Consider the following 13,808-nt stretch of genomic DNA (forward strand, 5'->3'; position numbering starts at 1 on the left):
CACAAGGTGACATGTGTCACCAATCACAAGGTGACACATGGCAGCGATAACATCACCCCCTGTAGATCAGTGATTGGTGGTCACATAGGTTAAAGTGCTCCTCCACCTTAGTCTCCCCAACTTGCGATTGCGATATGCGGGGGTTTTCCTCCCAGATGTGATATATTATGAGGTCTGGCCTATAAGGCTCCCATGTACATACAATTGGCCAAGCACTGAGAAATAAGGTAACAGGTCCTCCTGCTCCGGGGTTGCGATTGAGATATCTTTGGTGGGCCCAACCCCACTGACCACTGATCACAAGTTAGAAAGCGAGACACCAAGTAGTAAAGCATATCAAGCACCATGATGCAGTATTCTTTATAATAGAGGAAAAAGGCTCTTGTCTCGAGGGCTTGAAGGCCTTAGCACCTGGGGGATAAGCCGTTAGTCATAGCCCCCAGTCATATAATAAGAAAAGCAGAAAGGGGGTAAACCAAAGGGGGGCTGAGGGGAATCATAGCTCGTGGATTCGTAAAGTTTCAAAGGTAAAATCCATGATTACAGTAGGGCCCTGATAGCACAATACAAGGCATTCAAGGCATATGGGTCGGCAGTTGAAGCAGTACATGAAGTATGGCACATTAGTAGATTAGTATGGGGAGGGGGACTCAGGAAGACTTAATGGCATGGCATGGTGCTCCACTCTGCCATGCAGCAAAGGTCTACCTAGAAATACTCCATTCCCAGTCCATGACAGGCATTCACGGTCGACCCACTCCCTCCTCTTGTGAACAAGCTACTTAGGCAGTTAAGGAAGAATTGACAGAAACTAGTTGAGCATCAAGGGAAGCTCATCACAGAAGGGACGTGCCTTGATCAAGGGCCTCCACTGGAAAAACAGGGGGAAACCTCCTCCTTCAACTTTCCTTTTTCCTCCTTCTTCCATTACTTTTGCAGTTAACATTTATTTCCAAGAAAGGGAGAATATCCCCATTGTAATCCTTTTAGGTAGCGAGAGCTATCACAGGCTGAGGCATCTAGTACATCAGACAGCTGGCCTTTGGCTGAGATATTTTGTAACAACTATTCCAACTCCCCCTCTTCTTATAAATAGGGGGAAGAAATATTATACAAAGGTTCCGGAATTTCTCACTCGCATGGTCTAAGTTCGGTGATGCCATTTGGTTCTAATATGTTTATTCATGGGTGCTTCACTAATATCGTGCTAAATGTATGGACTGGTTATTTGGACCCTTTGAGATAAATGGTGTTTCCCTATTGATTCCAAGCATGATTAATGTGCAGCATGTTCCTCTTGGTAATCTCATTTCATTTGTGTTTTTCTTCCTTTGAAATAGTATAATGAATGCAGTTGGTTCCTCTTCAATCTATGGATTTATCTTAGCTTCTCATAGAAGACATTACCTGTGATTATCATAGACCTATATGTGTTATTCACTAGCATTGCAGTACCTGTAAAATTATAGATTTACTTGTGCATTTGATTAACTTGTAGGACCTGTATTAGTCCAGATCTACGTTAGCTTTTGGCAGAGAATGATACCCATGTCATGGTTTAGGATTTTGTGTTGTTTACAACCCTATCCATCAAATTCCACTTTCTGCTATAACATTGATGCCTAGGATTCTGTTTGTTACAACCCTATGCATATATTTCCCTCCTTCCTCTCCTTCTCTCCACCATTACTACAACTTCAATTTTAAGCTGTCTCATTTTCATGTGTCAGCCACCAGAAGAAGAATTCATTTCTCTTTGAGATTGCCTCAATATACCCCTAGCATTTGGATCCATGAGTTGGCTTGAATCTACCTCATGAAGGCTTATTGAACCAAGCCCCTCCTTTTACCTTTTTGCGTGACAACTGGAGTGTTGAAAACCCCTCACAGATAATCTCTTAAGAACTCCTCTATTTAATATTTCCTAGGCACTGGTCTACAATCAACCCAGAGGTTGTCTCTAGGAAGCTTTCTCTGTCTCCCGAAGCACTTGTGCCATAGGGTGCTAGATTTAGCTACAACAAAGACATATAGAAAGGAGTAGAAAAAGTGGCTTGAAATTTCCATGTTATCAAGCAATCTATGCCAATAGTGTCATGTCATGTCATGTCATGTTAGGGGTTGTCATATTCCCCATCATTATTATGGATTATGTAAATTCTTTCCAAAATGTATTGTAAAGTGGAAGTCCAAAGGAAATATACAGAAGATGAAAAGTCATAGAAAGTCAAACAATCATGAGGGTAGTAAAAGAGTCACAATGGAAGTGAAGCATCACCCCATTGGTTATATATACACCCTCATTATATGAGAAAAGGAGTTTTCACCTTGGCTCTTCCACAAGGCATTAGAGAGAGAGGCTAGTTATTTTGTATTACAACATATTTCAAATGAGATAAGTATTTTCATAGATAAATAAGTATTTTCATAGATAAAGAACATTTATAAAACATATAGTTGCATTGTTTCTTACATAATTTTGAAATGTATTAGTCGTTGGCATCCTCTAAAGCGAAAACTAAATTTGCCAATTCCAATTTATAAAAGGGGGGAAGCCCACTGTTTACATGAGAGGTTACGGACTCCTTAAATCCACGAACACACACTTTATTGTAGGGGCCATAACATATGAACGATCCACAACGAATCTCTGCTATGCATGAAACCAATGTCATTATGCGCCTAAGAACATCCTCGTTCTCACATTTCACATAAAACACACAAATCGAGGGAGTGGAAATTTCACATATGTCATGCTCTATGACATACGTGCACTTGATGCTAGTGTCAATAGGGTCACAACGGAATTGATTTTCAATAATACCAAAAAGAGGTGGGAGTGAAATGTTTAACCAAGGCACAAAAATTGCACCTTCGATGTCGAGTTTTTCACCTTTAGTAATGATTGTAGACATATTGCCCCTTACCACCTTTAGTTGTATGTCATTGCAGGGTGTCAAGTTTTCCACCCACTTCCCAAGGAGTGTACTTGTCTCCTCCATGATCGAGGAAGTGGATCACATTTAAAATGAATTATGTAGAAGAAAAACACATTTATCTTGTTATAAAGCCACACTCTAAGTGGTGTGTTGAACTCCAACAATGTAGATATAAATCTCAATGATGTAGGAATGAGCCAATGTACCTTCACCTTTTTGGTCTGCAGAAACAAAGCAACTAAAAAATTTTCAGAAGCTTCTCCTTTGATACTGACAAGTTGACAGGAAACAACCAATAATTATTTAAATGCGTGCCTACATGCTTCTTATAAAGTATGATTGCATCAGAGACCTTCTGGAAAGTAATGACACGGCTGGTGATCACTTGTTTCTTTTTTTATTTCATATATATTATTAATTCTTATTTCTCTTTCATGGAGGAAAGGAGATGACATTCAGTAGGTACTTCCTTTCATGTGAATGAAGCTTTAATCTTTAATGGTGTTATTTTCCAATAAAAAATCAAATGAATTCCTTTTGCAACATATACCCACTGCCAGGGTTGGAATTTGGATTTCACTTTACCCGTCATACAATTTTTTTTACTTTTTGGGTCCTTATGCTTTCCTTCAAGAAACACTATGTTTAAATTTTTTCCCTTCAACAATGATGTTCTCATAATAAATTGACCTTTCATCAATAAATAATTAAAAAATTACCTTTCAATGGCATAATTATGTTAAAAAATTTCACATATTTATCGTATTCTACTTGCAGCCTTATGGTTGCAGTAAGGAAATAATTGGGTTGTAGTGGTCTTCGAGTCTTCCCTAATCATGGAATTAGAGCTTGGCGGCCATTATTCAACTTGAATATGCAAGGGTCAAATTATGGAGCAAATATGTTTGAAGAAAACAACGCTACAAGAAGTGCTACAGGAGGCCTTGTATTGCTACAATAGGCCATGTTTTGCTACAAGAGGGGGTTCGAGAGATTTATGAGGACAGGTTTGTTGTCTTGAAGGTGAAGGAAGGTGGAGGTAGAAGAAGGTGAATGAAGGTCGTGGGAGCCCCTTAGCAAAGATTAGTACCACTCGGAGGCCTATTTTGCACCAAAATTTATGCCCACAGTGTCCTTCATTTTCCCTCGCAGAATGGTCTTGGTGGTAGAGTTGGAAGCAATGTGAAGTTTCCAGGAGAGAGATGGAATAGTCTAGGTGGATCTGGAAGAGTGTGCCCTCCCTTGCAAGCCAAAAACAATCCATATAGGCTATCAAATGCATGCAACAATTGATCAATATTACAACAATATAAATTAACATGGAAAGAATGAGTTGCATTTTATTAAAATCTATTCTACCCTATTGTTTTCTCTACTACAAAACCCTCCAAAAATTATTCCTCCACCAAATTTTGGAGCGTAACTTGGTCTTGTATAGTGTCGTAAAAAACATTGAAATCCATTCAATGTGTTTTTTCTAAGTGTTTTGGTCCCTTTTGCGAGAAAGACAAAATGTCATATTTTCATATGTTAGTTGTCACACAATGTGTTTAAGCTTGTTCTGGTGGTTTTAAGGGGTTATACTTGTGGAAATGAGTTGATATAACCATGTAAGCATTTGTCACACTCATCCCCAAAGTTTTAAACATTATCGCACAAGTGTCATCATGGCGTTGCAAAGTGTCATTTTAGTGTTGCACTTGTCATAATTTGTCACACTAAGGGAAATGTGTTGAATCTCATGTGTTATGAATGATCTATGTTATTGTGTCTTCAAGTGTTATAAGTGTGTGATCACATTCAAGTCATATCATTGTTCACACTAGTTCACTGACCCCACACTTAGCCAATTTTCAAAAATTTCCTAGCAACTTAGCCTCATTCAGCCTTCCTCAGATGCACATTGCACAGTTTTGGTGCTCAAGCTGCAACTTTACCCCTTGACACCGCACAATGCGCAATTTCTACCTCCCAAGACTATGCACTATGCATTTCCGGTGCTCAAGCCCGGATATTGGCCTTAGAATTGCGCAACCCAGCCATCCAACCTAGCACCAACTGCACATTCCGCAGTCTCTGAGCTCAAGCTCAAACCCTGAGCTCATCGGTTCTACACTTGTGTAATCCCCAGTTCTGCTCTACCTCCCAAAACTGCACAATTGGCTAAAACATTGTAAAACCCCTCAACTCAGCTCACTAAGTTCCAAAACTGTGCAGTCTGCCTTCCCAACCCAGCCTGAGATATGCATTATGTAGTCTCAAAGCTCAAGTTTCACCCCCGACTACCTGAGCTTCATAGTTGCACAGTCACTGAGCTTCTCCCTCAGCCTACAACCTGATTCGGCTCATTCAGTGGAACAACATGCACCATCTTATACTAGGGGTTTTATCAACCTGATTTTGTCTCATCATGAGTGAATTGCAGAAGTAGGTGCTCTATCATACCATGACAGGATGATGAATAAGGAGATGGTGAAGGGAAACATGTTGAGAGACACCTTTGTAGCTGAGTATGAAAGTTTATCAATCAAGCGAAAGGAAAGGGACACCAGTTTGTGACCACGACTCAGGACTTGATATCACTAAAGACTCCTTACCTCTAAGCTACATGGAGGTGGATCAAAGAACATTCTCAAGAAGACATATAGCAAGGAGTAGCAAAAGTGGATTGACATTTCCATGTCATCAAGAACTAGTCTATGTCAATAGTGTCATGTCATGTCATGTCATGGGTTTTCATATGCCATATCATTATTATGGATTATGTAATTTCTTTCCCAAATGTATTGTAAAGTGGAAGTCCAAAGTACATGTACAGAAGATGAAGAATCACGTAAAGTTGAAAATTCATAAGAAGTCAAACAGTCATGAGGGTAGTCAAAGATTCACAAGGGAGGTGAAGCATCACCCCATTAGTTATATATACACCCTCATTGTATGAGCAAAGGACTTTTCACCTTGGCTTCTCCCACAATTGGGGGGACTTTGAGGTCTAAAATGAGCCTCCTAAGAAAAATGTACAACCAAAATAAACTTTGTAAGAACTAATAGGATTCAAGATGATGATGTCAACCATGGGGGATGATTCACCATTTTTGGAGTAAAAGATAAAAAGATTAAAAAATAATAAAATAATAAAACTACCTTTTCAACTCATATTGTCAACTCGTATTTTCAACTTATCTCCTTAAGGTTTTATTCAAATTTCGAGCGAGAGTACTCTATGCATGCAAAATTTAATTCCTCATCCAAGGAATACCCATGTTGCATACTTTCGATTGACCCTTCTACACAAAAAATGATAAATACATGAAAAAGCATGATCGCAATCACGTTTTTCATGTATTCCTCATTTTTCATGTAGCAAGGTCCATCGAAATTATGCAACATGGGTACTCCTTGGATGAGGAATCAAATTCTACATCCAAGGAGTGTTGTCGCTATAAATTTGAGTAAACCCATAGGGAGATAAGTTGAAAATACGAGTTGGAAAAATAGTTTTATCTTTTTTCCTTGTAAATTTTGATGATGTAATATAATCTTATTTTATTATTTCCACTCTTATTTTTTAATTTACTTAGGAGGCCCATTTTAGACCTCAAAATTCCTCTAATGAGGCATTAGAGAGACATGCTAGTTATTTTGTATTCCAACATATTTCAAATGAAATATGTATTTTCATAGATAAACAACATTTATAGAAGATATAATTGCATTTTTTCTTACAAAATTTGGAAATGTATTATTCGTTGACATCCTCTCAAGCGACAACTATATTCGCCAATTCCAATTTATAAAAGGGGGGAAGCCCATTGTTTACATAAGAGGTTGCGAAATCCTTAAATCCCCGAACACGCACTTTATTGTCGGGGCCAAAACATAGCAATGATCGCCAATGACTCTCTGTTATGCATGAAACCAATGTCATTATGCGCCTAAAAGCATCCTCGTTCTCACATTTCACATAAAACACACTAATCGAGGGAGTGGAAATTTCACATATGTCATGCTCCATTACATACGTGCACTTGATGTTAGTGTCAATAGGGTCACAAAGGGATTGCTTTTCAATAACACCAAAAGGGGGCATGAGTCACATGTTTAACCAATGCACCAAAATTGCACCTTCGATGTCAAGTTTCACACCTTCAGTAATGATTGGACACATATTTCCCCTTACCACCTTTAGTTATGTGTCACTGCAGGGTGTGAATTTTTCCATCCACTGCCCCAAAGAGTATACTTGTTTCCTCCATGAGCGAGGAAGTGGATCACATCTAAAATACATTATGTAGAAGAACAACACATTTGTCTTGTTATAAATCCACACTCTAAGTGGTGTGATGAACTCCAAAATTGGAGATATAAAGCTCAATGATGTAGGAATGAGCCAATATATCTTCACCTTTTTGGTCTGCAGAAACAAAGCAACTAAATTTAAAATTTTCGAAATCTTCTCCACTAATACTGACAAGTTGACAAGTAAAAACCAATAAATATTTAAATGTGTGTCAGCATGCTGCTTATAAAGTATGATTGCATTAGAGACTTGCTGGAAAGTCATGACACATCCAGTGATCACTTGTTTCTTTTTTTATTTCATATATATTATTAATTCTTATTGTTATTTCATGTAGGAAAGGAGATGACACTCGACAGGTATTGCCTTGCATGTGAATGAAGCTTTAATATTTAATGATGTTATTTTCCAGTAAAAAACAATTGAATTCCTTTTGCAACATATACCCACCGGCAGGGTTGGAATTTAGATTTCACTTTACCTGTCATACAATTTTTTTTTACGTTTTGGGTCCTTATGCTTCCTGTCAAGAAACGTCATGTTTAAAATTTTTCCCTTCAACAATGATGTTATCATAATAAGTTAACCCTTCATCAATAAAGAATTAAAAAACTACCCTTCAATAGCATAATTATGTTAAAAAAATTCACGTATTTTTTTCGCAACATTATAATTAATTAGTATTGATCAACCACATTTTTTCAGACAATGATAAGACCTTGTAAAATTACAATATTAATTCAAAAAATAAATTTAAATATGTCATAATAGATTATATTTAATAAACATAGTCTAAATGTTATATGTTATGACATTTTTCTAGGTATATTCTAATTAAAATTTTCCAAAATATAGTTAAAATTTACTACAATTACAAAAATAATTGATAAATTTATAAAATTCAAATACCCAAAAAAAAATTCAAAACATTAAATTCATTTCATATTAAAAAATACAATTTTAATAATAAAAAATTAAAAATATTAATAAAAAATTATATTATTAAATTTCAAATGGAATTTGTAAACGATAAAATGACAACATAAACGATAAAATAACAACAAGTGCTCTTATTTAATTTGGTATTTCTTCATCTGATTAGTTTTCTTCTTCTTAACTAGTATGTGACGCTTTCTACAACATCGCCAACTTCATAACCATTAAAATGGCCAAACATATATAATTCTAATCAACAACTTCTCCCCAATTGTGGGCATTGAGAAAAAAACAAATATAATGAATCTAATGCAATGTGCATAAATCAGTGGAGATTGTGGGTCTCTTAAAAATGTTAGTAAGAAAAAAAACAAGTAACAACAAAAACATATTAAATCACACCACCTACAATTGTTGTTTACGGAGAGGTAAAGAATGAAACTCAATAATAAAAATATCAAAATTTCTAGGTAATAAATTCATCAAAATAAACTCAATAACAAAAACAAATTTCAAAGAATTTAAATTCATTTAAAGCATTCAAACTAACTCAATGAAAACAAAAATGACTCTCCTTCGGAATGTTCACTTCTCTTATTTATAAAAAAAAAAATTAATAAATATAAAACTCACCACCGACCTCCAATCTTACACAAATATTATAATTTGTGTTTTATTAATGAGTTTGAGGGTCTCGTTTTGAGAAACAAATATTCAAATTCAATTAATGAAGTTGAAGAGGATACAAATTGATAGCTTGTTAGCGAACAATAAATTGATGACTGGAGGGAGACAATCAATCTTGACCTTTTGAGTCTCTACTATCTAGAAAGCCCTAAAACCCCATATTCATTGTAGATTCGCGACTTGCATGTGAATTCAAGAGCCCAATCATCCTCTCTGTAGTTCTATATGTGTGCCTTCAACTCAACTACTCCAGTTTCCACGCTTCATTTCAAATTATTTGTTTTTTATTTCTTATTATATATGCGACAATATATAATGTATATATCAGATTTAACATCTACATGTTGTAACCTATTGTCCTTGAGTGGCGTGCCATTCAATTATGAGAAGTATGCCATAATTCCATTAAAGGAGCATCGTCTACACATTTAGTGACACTCTAGTGACACTCTAGCATTTAAAGCAAGTGAATATATACTTCAGAATAACTGTGCTCTTGGTAAGTCGTGTTGATTTGAACAGTGGCGAGTTTCATTGGGTAATGGTGAGTAATAAGTAGAAAATAAAGTGGAAATAAATCAGAATTAATAACATTTTCTAAGTTTTCCCAATTTCAAGCACATATGGAAAAACAAGCATAATTTTTTTGAAGCGTCAAATACTTACAAAATACCCCAAAATACCCCCTAACAAACAAAATGTCCGTAAAATTCCATCCCTTCCCACCGAAGAGTTTCTTAAACATTGATCGATTAAGATTTAAACCTGATAAAAAAAAATATCAAATCATAATGTATAAAAATGGGTTAATGTACCATTCAAATCACACCGAGTTCCAAGATATTTACATAATTATAAAAAATAAATTCGTAAAACTTTTCCTATTTAAATTCATATACAACTGATCCATCCATCCATTATAATTTTGAAAAGTTTTCTAATATTTTGTAAAAATATTTTAATTTTATTATATTTTATTATTTTAATATCATATAAAGTTATGGATGATCAAAAAATATTAAAGCATCTTATATGTTATAAATAACATTGCTCATTGGGTTATATTCAAATAATATTTTTAATATTATAACATATGTAATGATGAAGAACATTTGAAATGATGTAAAAGTTTAACTTATATTTTCAAAAAAATTAGGAGCAAAATAAATTGACCAAACCTTTTTTGTTTTGGGATTTTTACATTTTTATTTATGGAATTTTAATCTACATCTTCATCTTAATTATAACTTTATTAAGTACAAAATCTAAATTTATATATAAATTTTTGTATTTGCATTTCTAGAATAGCCTTCATTAACCATTGATGGATGAAAGGCCATTCATATTTGTATCTCCAACAAATTGATTCCTGTAGCATTTTAAAAATGAATTTATCAATTATATTTCTAGAATTTTGGTTTTTCGCATTTTAAAAATGAATTTATCAATTATATTTCTAGAGTTTTGGTTTTTATCTCAAACTTAACTATTAATGTGTTGAGTACACGATCAGATCTACACCTTTCCATTTGTATTTCCAAAACTTATCCATATTTCTGTATGAACCATGAATTTTCAAATCCTTGCAAATTGCAAGATATTTGATTATGGGTTAATAATAAATTTAAAATTAAAATGAATTAATTTAAAATTTTAAAATTTAAATATATTTAAATTAATTTATATTAAAAAATATTATTTCTAAATATATATAAAAAATATATATTTTTAATTAAAATAACAATGTATTTCATTGTATCACTTAAAACTTATATGTCTTATGATATGCATTTATATTTTTGTTGTAATGTAATTATGAAATTTATTGCTATATTCATAATAGGTTTATAATAAACTTAATATTTAAATAAGTATTATTTTAAATATATATATATATATATATATATATATATATATATATATATATCTAATTTTTAATGAATGTTAATATATAATTAGTATTAATTTTTTTTTTTAATTTAATTAAATATATTTAAAAATTTAGATATTAATTTTATTGTTCAAAATGAATTTATTTTCTATATATGATATATATTATGTTAGTGTAAACATATTTAAATTGATTATCGAAGTTTCTACAATATTGTGTGATGTTTTTGAGGTGTTTGATATTTCGAATAAATATTTTATCAATCTTTAACATTAAAAAAACACGAATATCTCAAAGAATCACACAATATTCCAAAAACGCTCATCATCAAAACTCAAACACCTCAAAGAATCACACAATATTCCAAAAATTCTCATTATCTTATTGTTCACCATGAAAATGTACATGCTAAAAATATATTTAAATTTTTTAAAAATAATATATTAATTTTAGTTCTGAGCAAAAAAATATTTTCCATACTTTATATACATTCAATTTTTCTTTGATGAAAAAGATAATGTCTTGTGTTACATTGTTTCCATTATTACGTAAAACTAATAAAAACAAGATCACTTTAAAATATAATAAATAATACATTTTTTCATATAAATTATTTATTAATAAATTAGTAATTTTTTATCACTTTAAAATTAAATAAATAATATTTGTTCTCATATAATTTTGAGGAACGTGAGCAGTGGTAAGGCTGCATAAAAAGAATAACTCAAATAGGGAGGCTCCTCCTAGAGATCAAGGTAGTTTTCATCCCATAGTCGATTCCCGTCCTCGTTGCACTCTAGAGGTACATACCTCGGATGGATAGAAGGAGAAATCATACATATTTTGGATGGAGATAAAGAGCAATCATACACAAGCTAAAATATTTTTGCAACACTATAGAAAGTAGCAGGAGAAGGCAAGGATCTTATCTTAGCAGAAATAGTACTGGCATAATAATCAAAGACTAAAAAAGTATGAAAGTATGATTCAAAGACATGGACTAAGTTAGAGATTGACCTACCACATCATGAAGATATGGAAATGGTAGTAATTTAGGAAGAGGGAAATTTCTCGTCTCTTTAGGAAGGAAGATATATGGTAGGGGTGTATATATCAATTAATGATATATCAATTGTGAAACCAGAAAATAAAGTGGAACAAGTAAAAGCAAGAAGGTGAGTAGAGAAAAGAAAAAATAAGGATGTGAGAAGTAAACAAGTAGAAATAGACAAGGAAAGCAGAGCTCAATCCATTCTAAATGCCTCCTTGGAAGGGGAAAAAAATACCTAAAGAGCAAGGCAATACTGGCGGTCCCTAAGTAGGAAGGGGTATAAAAAATCATAATAAGTAATGAATATAATTTCTTGGAGTTGTAGAGGAATTATTGGTGAAAGAAGAGAAATAGAAATCATAAGTCTCTCGAGATTAGAAAGACCCCATATTCTTCTACTGTAGGAATCAAACCTAAGAGAGAAAAATTCCCTCAATAAGAGTAAAATAGTTTGGAAAAGTAGTCTTGCAAGTGTAGCAAATTCAAGAGGAGTGTTTGGGGGGTTGTGCACACTTTGGCTAGACATAGAGTTCAAGATAGTGAAAGAGGAGAAATCTCCTCATTGGTTAGCGTCAAGGTTTCTTCATCTACCCTCAAACAAATTATTCAATATTGTATATGCATATATGCCACTTTCTTATCAAGATAAATATCTCCATTGGGAATTTCTCATGAATCTAAAGGATAAGCGGTGGATAGGGAATTGCATAATAAGAGGTGACTTCCATGTGAGTCTCCACCTTCGGGAGGAAAAGGGAGAAAGTATAGTAAGGGATCCATTTATGGACAAGCTAGAGGATTTAATTTCTCATTTGGACCTTCTTAATATTAGACCTCCCAACTCCAAGTTCACATGGAGAAATAGAATGGTAGGCCTCAGTCACATTTCTGTTGTAACACCCCACCCCACATTTACCCTATTTTACTACTTGCTTGGGAAAACATGTGCTGAGAGTTACTATGCATGGCCCAACTTCCAATATGTCATTATGGAAATGGGGTCCACTTGTCCAAAAATTACTACAAACACCCAAAGAAGCATGATCACACAACCATTAAATATCCTTCCCTCGTGATCATTTTCCCTGAACTTAGACCACCTCTTGACCCAAATTTAATCCCATCCACATGCATGTAGACATTTCAGTGTGACCAAAGGATTCTAGTCACACGCATAACTGAACCTCAATGTGGTTATGGCTGAAATTTCCTTGTTTTGAGAATGCGGCCAAAGACTCTACTCCTGAATTTCAGGGCTAGCCTTCAAGCCAATTGCCCAAAACTCTATCAACAATGTCGTTGAATCTTCATTCTATGTTTCTAAGCTCTAATGTTTCTCAAGATTTCCCTATATAAGTTATTCATTTATACAAACATATTGTGACCAAGGTTCCTATAGGTTTAGATTCATAATTTGTTCATTGTTTCATTACTTTCATCAGATGATCATCAAGAAGGCTTGTCACCCTCTCATATTGACTGCAATATACACATGCTAGCACATGCGTCCATATAAAATATCCATGAGCCTGTCAAACCATGAGCAAGATCAACAACAATATCTCTTCATATAAAAACAAATACACTATGCTTATAACATACACTTAACTAGTAAATGAATCATGACGAACATGTCACATAATCAACACTTTAAACCAAAACTTGTGCTAATTGATATTCATTAAAGAATGGCACATATTAACATATGCATAGAACCAACCAAGTCAGGGACTTCCACATACCACCTGACCATATTTTGGGTTGAACCAAATATTTCTTTCAACCAATCACCCCTATGCCATGTTCCAAACCTGAATTTGGGATTACATGGGATAAACCAAAACATAACCAACCAAGGAATCTAGAGGAAAATTGCCTTAACCCTCAAGCCATAGTGATTTCACCTAAACTGGTCCAAATATCACCAAAACTAATACAAACTTAGATTCCTCATAATTTCTTCACCATGCTCAGAGGAATTTTCCCATCTCCATGAACCTATGA

This window comes from Pinus tabuliformis, chromosome 3_2 (genome assembly GCF_031772625.1).
Source record: "Pinus tabuliformis cultivar Carrire ecotype Pingquan chromosome 3_2, CPIR1, whole genome shotgun sequence".
NCBI classification, from domain to species: domain Eukaryota; kingdom Viridiplantae; phylum Streptophyta; class Pinopsida; order Pinales; family Pinaceae; genus Pinus; species Pinus tabuliformis.